The sequence below is a fragment of the Corythoichthys intestinalis genome, chromosome 2, assembly GCF_030265065.1.
Source record: "Corythoichthys intestinalis isolate RoL2023-P3 chromosome 2, ASM3026506v1, whole genome shotgun sequence".
NCBI classification, from domain to species: Eukaryota; Metazoa; Chordata; class Actinopteri; order Syngnathiformes; family Syngnathidae; genus Corythoichthys; species Corythoichthys intestinalis.
The window spans coordinates 18,376,496-18,387,530 of NC_080396.1; positions in this window are offsets into that span (position 1 = coordinate 18,376,496).

Sequence of the window (11,035 nt, forward strand, 5' to 3'; positions counted from 1 at the left end):
GGTACATAACAAAGGATTGAGATGAACTTTTGGTAATGACCAAATACTTATTTTCCTCCATGATTTGCAAATAAATTCTTTAAAAATCAAACAACGTGATTTTCTGTTTTTTTCCCCACATTCTGTCTCTCATGGTTGAGGTTTACTCATGTTGACAATTACAGGCCCCTCTAATAATTTCAAGTGGGAAAACTTGCACAATTAGTGGTTGACTAAATACTTATTTGCCCCACGGTAAAATATAAATAGCAAATGGAAATGGAGGTAACTTTATTACTATCCAGCACCAAGTCATGCTTAAAGCTAGCTGCAAGACAAACAAAAAATATGTGTGGCCAACCACAGAGATACTAAAAAAAAACATCTTCCACTGCAGAGTATTCAAAACTGCATCATTTTACTTTGACTAGCAGAATCCCACATAATGTAGGTGCCTTTCAAAGATTAAATAAACACTTGACTCTTGTTTGGAAAAAGAGGCGAGGATCTGTTGGACATTTACTTTAGTGACTCCTGCATGGGTGTCTTTCCACTCCCTGGCCATATTAAGACAATCACACAGATTGGATGAGAGGCATGACAAATTGGCAGGGACAGGAATCTGGATCTTCTCCCAGTTTAGCTGGTGTTTGGAGTACATGTGTCGAGAGCAATTGTGTGTGTTCATGTGAGTGCATACCTGTACATGTGTATATTTATGTGAGTGTGTGTTAGCCCAGAGTACAAAACATATACAGTGGGGCAAATAAGTATTTAGTAAAACACTAATTGTGCAAGTTCACCCACTTGCAAATATTAGAGAGGCCTGTAATTGTCAACATGGGTAAACCTCAACCATGAGAGACAGAATGTGGAAAAAAAAAAACAGAAAATCACATTGTTTGATTTTTAAAGAATTTATTTGCAAAACATGGTGGAAAATAAGTATTTGGTCAATACCAAAAGTTCATCTCAATACTTTGTTATGTACTCTTTGTTGGCAATAACGGAGGCCAAACGTTTTCTGCAACTCTTCACAAGCTTTTCACACACTGTTGCTGGTATTTTGGCCCATTCCTCCATGCAGATCTCCTCTAGAGCAGTGACTTTTTGGGGCTATCGTTGGGCAAAACGGACTTTCAACTCCCTCCACAGATTTTCTATGGGGTTGAGATCTGAAGACTGGCTAGGCCACTCCAGGACCTTGAAATGCTTCTTAGGAAGCCACTCCTTTGTTGCCCTGGCTGTGTGTTTGGGATCATTGTCATGCTGAAAGACCCAGCCACGTCTCATCTTCAATGCCCTTGCTGATGGAAGGAGATTTTCACTCAAAATCTCTCGATACATTGCCCCATTCATTTTTTCCTTTACACAGATCAGTCGTCCTGGTCCCTTTGCAGAAAAGCAGCCCCAAAGCATGATGTTTCCACCCCCATGCTTTACAGTGGGTATGGTGTTCTTTGGATGCAATTCAGTATTGTTTCTCCTCCAAACACGAGAACCTGTGTTTCTACCAAAAAGTTCTATTTTGGTTCTTGTTATCATTTTGATGCCACGGGGTGAGATCTTGCATGGAGCCCCAGATCGAGGGAGATTATCAGTGGTCTTGTATGTCTTCCATTTTCTAATAATTGCTCCCACAGTTGATTTCTTTACACCAAGCGATTTACCTATTGCAGATTCAGTCTTCCCAGCCTGGTGCAGGTCTACAATTTTGTCTCTGGTGTCCTTCGACAGCTCTTTGGTCTTGGCCATAGTGGCGCTTGGAGTGTGACTGACTGAGCTTGTGGACAGATGTCTTTTATACCGATAATGAGTTAAAACAGGAGCCATTAATACAGGTAACGAGTGGAGCCTCGTTAGACCTCCTTAGAAGAAGTTAGACCTCTTTGACAGCTAGAAATCTTGCTTGTTTGTAGGTGACCAAAAACTTATTTTCCACTATAATTTGGAAATAAATTCTTTAAACATCAAACAATGTGATTTTCAGTTTTTTTTCTCCACATTGTGTCTCTCATGGTTGAGGTTTACCCATCTTGACAATTACAGGCGTCTCTAATCTTTTCAAGTAGGAGAACTTGAACAATTGGTGGTTGACTAAATACTTATTTGACCCACTGTATATACTAGTGCTGCAACGATTAATCCATTAGCTCGAGTATTCAATTAGAAAGAAAAGATTCAAATTAAATTTTGCTGCTTCGAGTATTTGTTTCGTTAAAGTGGCGTTGTAATGGTTTGTTTTGAAAGTGTTTGCATTTAGTTTTCTTGATTTGAGTGGATACACTGCCATCTAGTCTACTTCAGTTCACGTAGCTGAATCCAGCTGCTCTCTGTTAAGACCAACATAAGCTAAGTTTTTGTTTGAGCTAATGTTTTTTTAATACATTCGTAATTTAGTTTATAGATAAATTTGGTTGTTTTTTTTTTTTGTTTTTTGTGGGAATACCTACGTGTCAGGACCATTTGTTAAGAGCATTGTAAAAAAAAAAAAAATGGGCATATTATAGCATTTAACCTAGCGTAATCTAGCCAATTGTTATTTTGTTGTACATAGATCCTCATTTATCTGTTTTTTTATACTGTTTGAGGCTCAGCTCAGGTATTTTAATTTTTTTATGTTCCCTATCCGATTACTCGATTATTCGAACTAACTACTCCATCGATTAATCTACTACTAAAATAATCGATAGCTGCAGCCCTAATACATACTGTAATTTTCGGACTATAAGCTGCTACTTTTTTCCTTCATTTTGATTTCTGACGCTTATAATCCAGTGTGGCCTATTTGTTGATTTATTTGGGTTAATAGGTAACACTTTATTTGACAGCGGCGTCATAAGACCGTCATATTTAGGACATGACACTATTACGGCCAATACTGAATGCTTATGAAAGAAGTCATCAAGTCTCATCTGGCATATTATGTGAGTAACTCCATTCATGTCCAGCTCGGATATTTTACATCCATTCAAAAGTGAGATAATTTGCTGGATAACACTAAATGAAATCTGCTATAAGCATTCATTAATGCTCAAGACAGTATGATGTCATAATTATTAAAGATCGGGTCCGATCACGTCATTTTCAAAGTATCGGAATCAGCAAAAAAAATATCGGAGATGCCTTTTTAAAAAAATATATACTGTATACAGTATATTTTTTATTTAAATTGTTTTCTAATTGTATTTAACGTTACAGACAAAATGTCTTACACTCATCCAGAGTAGTTTTGGCTTAAAGTATTTTGCTCAAATTTATTGCGTTAATGGCGGTAATTTTTTTTTTTTAATTAATCACGTTAAAAAATTAACGCATGCGCTGCAACGACCCACTCACGCACTCACGCGTACAATCTATAAAGACGCCGTTTTACCTATAGATAGTGCTAAAAGGTAGCATATAATGAGTAGCGAAAATTTTGACAGCCTTTTGGAGCCATTTTTTTATTCATTATTCATTTTTTAAAGCCTTACAACACCTCTCTCAGCAATTAAAAATAACTTTGGAGGCAATGTGGGGAAGAAAGGTAATAATTGATCATTTTCTTAACACCCTATGTTTTTCCCAACGCAGAGAAGATATATCAATTGATGCACCTACGCACAGTCATGGTTGCACTTCCCATCATGCATTTGGGCAGAAGTTAAATGGCTGCAGTATAATTTACTGAAAGCTCAATAAATACACTAGATGGCAATATTTAGTCACAATATACAAAGTCACATTTATCCTTTAAGAATTACAAGTCTTTCTATCCGTGGATCCTTCTCACAGAAAGAATGTTAATAATGTAAATGCCATCTTGAGGATTTATTGTCATAATAAACAAATACAGTACTTACTGTATGTACTGTATGTTGAATGTATATATTCGAGTTTTATTCATTTTTTTCTTAATGCATTGCCAAAATGTATATGATCGGGAAAAATTATCGGGAATGATTGGGATTGAATCAGGAGCAAAAAGCAATCGGATCGGGAAATAGCGGGATCGGCAGATACTCAAACTAAAACGATCGTGATCGGATCGGGAGCAAAAAAACATGATCGGAACAACCCTAATAATTATGATTGTCTAATGACAGTCTTATGGTGCCACTATCAAATAAGGTGTTACCAAATACCATAGCTAGCAATTAATGAAACAACTGGAACAGCAACTGAATAAAATAATTATCACAGAACATGAATGTTGATTGTTATTTACGTCTGTAGCGCTGCAATGCATGCTAGGAGGCATGTTGAACAACAGTGTTGACAGCAGGTAGCAACAGAGGTTGACTATGTCCCCCAAGGGCGCAGTGATAGGCAAAGGAAGTTTCTTGAAGCTTTGCAGTCAATTGGTTCATAGATTCATGGTGGTTCATTTGGTCTTATGACAGTCGTATAATGCTGCAGTCAAATTAAGTGTTCCCGGTTAATATATTTTTTAAAATACAGAATTTAAACACCATTTTTCAGGTCAACAACGTTTCTGATAATGATTAATTTGATGAGGATTTATTTGTTGATTAGTCGATCAATCGTGGCAGCTCAAGTTGGCAGATGTAATGGCCCGCCAAAGGCAACCAAAACTACAAGAAGTGTTTGACACTCCTGCAGTAAGTAAAGACATCTTTGTATAGTCTTGCATATGAAACTTGTTGATCTCGATGCCCCCACACCCACCTGTTAACAAATAGATTAGAAAACGTCTTGGGAATGCGCGCACTCACTAGTACATTTAAACATTGGGACGCCCTTCTCTATCTACAAACACAGCCTTTTAAGGAAAGCTTTCTCTTCCTCTCTCTCTTTCCCTGTCTTTCCTACACTTTTACACTGCTCATTTCGGCCGACCCCAACTTAGCCGTCCCACCACCACTACCCCCAAGACTTCTCCGCCTCCCATGCGTTCTTATTTTTTCTTGTCTTTGGCTCTTTCCCCAAGCAAGCAGTATCAAATTCCCTCTTGACCAACATGCCCCTGTCGGGTCTTGTTGAACTAAGGAGAGAAGAGCATCCGTGAGAGACCAAGTGAGGAGGAGGGTGAAGCTATAACAAGCATGAAATTGACTGTGATGCAGAGATGTGAAGATTGCATGGTGGAAAATGTTTTTGTAGTCCTGGTTTTTGTCGAGTGACAGTACGGTATCGTGTTGTTTTGAAGCTGGATCATGGGGAAGAACATACACCATTAAATTCACTCCGAAGCTAATAGTGAAGATGATGATGCTAAGACCTGGACTGAGAGATGAGCTCCAGTAGTTTTGTCCTTTTAAGGGGGCGGAGGGATGTAGACAGCAGCTATGAATGACTGAGCTCTCATTATTCCCCCTCCATCCCTATCCTTGTAAATTCATCTTAGTCTAATACTTACACGATGAATCAATTTCCTTTGGTCTGGGCAATGAAAACACATGTCGCAAGTCATACAGTGGGGCAAATAAGTATTTAGTCAACCACTAATTGTGCAAGTTCTCCCACTTGAAAATGTTAGAGAGGCCTGTAATTGTCAACATGGGTAAACCTCAAACATGAGAGACAGAATGTGGAAAAAAACAGAAAATCACATTGTTTGATTTTTGAAGAATTTATTTGCAAATCATGGTGGAAAATAAGTATTTGGTCAATACCAAAAGTTCATGTCAATACTTTGTTTTGTACTGTTTGTTGGCAATAATGGAGGCCAAACGTTTTCTGTAACTCTTCACAAGCTTTTCACACACTGTTGCTGGTATTTTTGGCCCATTCCTCCATGCCAGGGGTGGGCAAACCGGTCCTCGAGGGCCGCAGTGGGCCCTGGTCTTTGTTCAAACTTATTCAGCACAGACAGTTTAGCCAATGAGGTATCAGTGGAAACAAGAAGCACCTGACTGAAATCTACTGATTGCACTTGTATGAAACCGGATTGGTGAAAGGCTGTCCTCATGATGGGTATGAACAAAAACCTGCACCCACTGTGGCCCTTTGTGGAATAGTTTGCCCACCCCTGCTCCATGCAGATCTCCTCTAGAGCAGTGATTTTTTGGGGCTGTCGTTGGGCAACACGGACTTTCAACTCCCTCCACAGATTTTCTATGGGTTTGAGATCTGGAGACTGGCTAGGCCACTCCAGAACCTTGAAATGCTTCTTACGAAGCCACTCCTTTGTTACCCTGGCTGTGTGTTTGGGATCATTGTCATGCTGAAAGACCCAGCCACGTCTCATCTTCAATGCCCTTGCTGATGGAAGGAGATTTTCACTCAAAATCTCTCGATACATGGCCCCATTCATTCTTTCCTTTACACAGATCAGTCGTCCTGGTCCCTTTGCAGAAAAACAGCTCCAAAGCATGACGTTTCCAGTTTCCACCCCCCATGTTTCACAGTGGGTATGGTGTTCTTCGGATGCAATTCAGTATTCTTTCTCCTCCAAACACGAGAACCTGTGTTTCTACCAAAAAGTTCTATTTTGGTTTCATCTGACCATAACACATTCTCCCAGTCCTCTTCTGGATCATCCAAATGCTCTCTAGCGAACCGCAGACGGCCCTGGACGTGTACTGGCTTCAGCAGGGGGACACGTCTGGCAGTGCAGGATTTGAGTCCTTGGTGGCGCATTGTGTTACTGATAATAGCCTTTGTTACTGTGGTTCCAGGTCTCTGTAGGTCATTCGCAAGGTCCCTCCGCGTGGTTCTGGGATTTTTGCTCACCGTTCTTGTTATCATTTTGATGCCACGGGACGAGATCTTGCATGGAGCCCCAGATCGAGGGAGATTATCAGTGGTCTTGTATGTTGTATGTTTTCTAATAATTGCTCCCACAGTTGATTTCTTTACACCAAGCGAAGAGTGAAGAGTTACAGAAAACGCTTGGCCTCCGTTATTGCCAACAAAGGGTACATAACAAAGTATTGAGATGAACTTTTGGTATTGACCAAATACTTATTTTCCACCATGATTTGCAAATAAATTCTTTAAAAATCAAACAATGTGATTTTCTGCTTTTTTTTCCCCACATTCTATCTCTCATGGTTGAGGTTTACCCATGTTGAGAATTACAGGCCTCTCTAATCTTTTCAAGTAGGAGAACTTGCACAATTGGTGGTTGACTAAATACTTATTTGCCCCACTGTACGCTTACTGTATACAGACAAAAGTACCTATCATTTCAGACACAATGACACTATCATAACCATTGGTTCAGTGGCTATTCATTTGGTTTTGATTTATATGTATCACGTCACATATGATGACAAACAGATACCTGTTCCTCAAGTAAGCATATTACACCTGTGTGACTCAAGTGCTCCATCAGAGTGTGTTTATGCGTCATGTTGTCTGAGAGAGGTTTCAGACGACCTTTGTATTAGTCTGGCCATAGGAGTGTGTGATAAAGAGTAAGGTGACACCATACGTATGTGTTCTCTTGCATCTGGATTCACTGGAGCTCAAATGAAGGGGAAAGCAAAATGACCTCATGCAAGATTAACAGAAGCATGCAGTGAAAATGTCTGGATGTGATGAACTGTCTGGTGAGTGTTTGTGTGTGCGGTTGTGTGTGCGTATACAAGCAACTATGTGAGCAAAGAAACAAACTATCAAAGTTGTGCACATGCATTTGCAAGTTCTGATGAAATTAGCACAATTAAATGTCAAGTTCTCCCTACTCAGACGTTTTGCTCCGAAAATTAATTATTTTAGTTAGCAAAACTTTTTATCAAGTTAACATTGATAACGTGATGAGTTCTGAGCACTCAAAATAACTTACTGACAAAGTGTTTTGCTTAATTCATAAAATTTTAAGTTAGCACAGCATTTTGTTTTTTTTTTCTTTTTTTACAGTGCATGTCTGTTTTTTTTGCAAATAAAGATACAACACAGAAATTATGATAAGATTGAACCATTAAAAATACTAATGGCTTGTTTCGAACTGAAAATTAGCCAGGCAAAGCAAGTCTTTCTTTTGTGTGGCACTGCCCAAGCGTAACTTCAACTTCTGTTCTGCATGGTAGACAGCAAGGAAGTGTACTGGCTTGTCCTTGTTATTGAAAGGAACTGATTCATTAGTTCACATTCAACTATGCTGGGCAGCATAAAAATTTATTGAAGATCATACAAAGGCCAATCTTATTTTAATGACACTATATTTTGCAAATTAATTTGTTCTAAATATGAGTGTCTGTACATATACGGTGTATATATATATTAGGGCTGTCAAAATTATCACATTAACGGGCGGTAATTAATTTTTTAAATTAATCACCTTAAAATATTTGACGCAATTAACGTACATGCCCCGCTCAAACAGATTAAAATGACAGCACAGTGCAATGTCCACCTGTTACTTGTGTTTTTGGGAGTTTTGTCACCCTCTGCTGGCGCTTGGGTGTGACTGATTTTATGGGCATCAGCACCCATGAGCATTGTGTAATTATTGACATCAATAATGGCGGGCTACTAGTTTATTTTTTGTTTGAAAATTTTACAAATTTTATTAAAACGAAAACATTAAGAGGGGTTTTAATATAAAATTTCTATAACTTGTACTAACATTTATCTTTTAAGAACTACAAGTCTTTTTATCCATGGATCGCTTTAACAGAATGTTAATAATGTTAATGCCATCTTGTTGATTTATTGTTATAATAAACAAATACAGTACTTATGTACCGTATGTTGAATGTATATATCCATCTTGTGTCTATGGATCTTTCCATTCCAACAATAATTTACAGAAAAATATGGCATATTTTATAGATGGTTTGAATTGCGATTGAATTTTTACGCTGTAATTAACTTGATTAAAAATTTTAATCGTTTGACAGCCTTAACATATATATATATATATATATATGTGCAGAAGTGGGTAGTAATGCATTACATGTACTCCGTTACATTTACTTGAGTAACTTTGTGAGAAAAATGTACTTCCAAGAGTAGTTTTACTAAGCTATACTTTTACTTGAGTAGATTTGTGAAGAAAAAAAAATCTTACTCTGCTACTTTGGGGTACACAAGAATCGTTATATTTTTCCTCTATATTTTACATATTAGATTTATTTATTTTTTTGCAAGTGATGCCAAGAGTAGCGCTACTAATTTCACCAGATGGTGCAGCAATAACCACATGACTCCATTACACCAATCAGACACAAGCTTGCCATCCTATGATCACGCCAGCCTGTTCAATAGCGTGGTGTCTTTAAAGCATTGTAAAAAATGAAGTGTTTGACATAGAGAGCTACCCTCAACATGACTCGAAAGCGCGGATTTGAAACTCTCTCCCAGTTTTTATTTGGCACCGATTGACCACGGAAAACCGGAGATATGATCCTTTGAATTTCAATATAGCCACTATGACGGCACTACAGTATTCACTATTTAAGCTAGGAACTATTTTCTCCACTAGAGAGCACTCATTCTCGTTGGACAAAAATGCTTCTTTTTTTTTTTTTTTTTTTCTTGTCGGAATTCAATGAATTTTTTTTTTTGGGGGGGGGGTAATATGGTTATGTAATGGGTGACTGTACAGTATCATTTTAACAACAGCTCATATAGATACGTTTGTGCTGAAAGAAAAAAAAAAACAACATTAAAAAAAAAAAAAAAAGCAGTTACCCACAGTGTTACTCATTACTTGAGTATTAGTTTCACTGGATACTTTTTTTTTTAATGTACTTGAGTACATTCTTTTGGATTACTACTTTTACTTTTACTTGAGTAGTATTATTTTGAAGTAATGCTACTCTTACTTGAGTAAAAATTTTGGCTACTCTTCCCACCTCTGTATATATGTATATACATCGTAAATAACGTTTTTAAAAAATTGTGCCACAATAGGCTAAAGTGTACAAGCTTTAGCATTGTGTGCAAAGGACCACAGATTTGGAATGAACTGGACGAAACACTTAAAATGTCACACTCCATCTCCATCTTTAAGAAAAAACTCAAAACTCATCTCCTAGCAATGTATACATAACATGCTGATTCTTTGAATAACACTACTGGTGTCTCATATCAAATCCAATGTAACCAAAATTTTGAAATTATCCACAGTTAATTGTATGTGTGTGTGTGTGTTTGTGTGTGTGTGTGTGTGTGTGTGTGTGCGCGTGTGAGTGCGAATGTGTGTGTGTGTGTGTGTGTGTTGTCTAACTGGGCCCCTGCTAAAAGCTTCGAATAGCTTCTTTGGAGTGTCCTATTCGCCCATCTTAAGATGTGAACTGCTAGCGTATGATCATGTACTGTATTTGATGATGTGCGAATAAACTGAAACTGAATAATTCAATTCATTATACAAAGAAAAAACTACTGGTCTATACTTCCTTTTGCATCCTCTTGTTTGTAACAGAAAAAACATCATTATAAAATACAGTTGTTTTGCACTTTACTCATTGGCTGCCATTGACAGCGATGGATGTCCAAACCATTTTAACTCCTTTGCTGCCAACCCTCCCAGTTCAAATGGATTAGCTATCAACTAGTGACAAACTAATTTAAAATCACAGCAGAAGGATGAAAAGAACTGCATAATTGGGCGTTTATCATCGTCAATAGCGCTGAAAGAGTTAAACCATATTTGTAGAACTCTTGTTAGTTGTTCTCCTCTGCCTCTCACTGTGTGCACTCACTCAGGGTTCAGCAGGAAGGGGATGACATCATATGATCTCATGACTAAAGCAGTTCAGCCCAGCACAGACCTGCAAAGACATGACCTGCCGAGTGGGAGACATGGACCCACATGGTGGGACAAAACACATATTACCTTTTGCATTTAGTGTACCCTGTTGGAAATTTACTGTATTTGTGATTATAAGTGACATTTCAGCCACACTACATACGCTTTCATCATGAGCGCTATGTGCATGTTATCTGGTGATCATATAAGGCAGGGGTGTCCAAACTTTTTGCAAAGGGGGCCAGAATCGGTGTGGTAAAAATGTGGGGGGCCGACCTTGGCTGACATCCTTTACGTAGAACAATATATTTATGCAAATTTTAGTATTTGCGAAATACTGCCGCTGTAAAATTAAACTAGCTTTAAGTTGCTTCAATTTCTCACTACATATCTTCCCTGTAATCTTGTCGT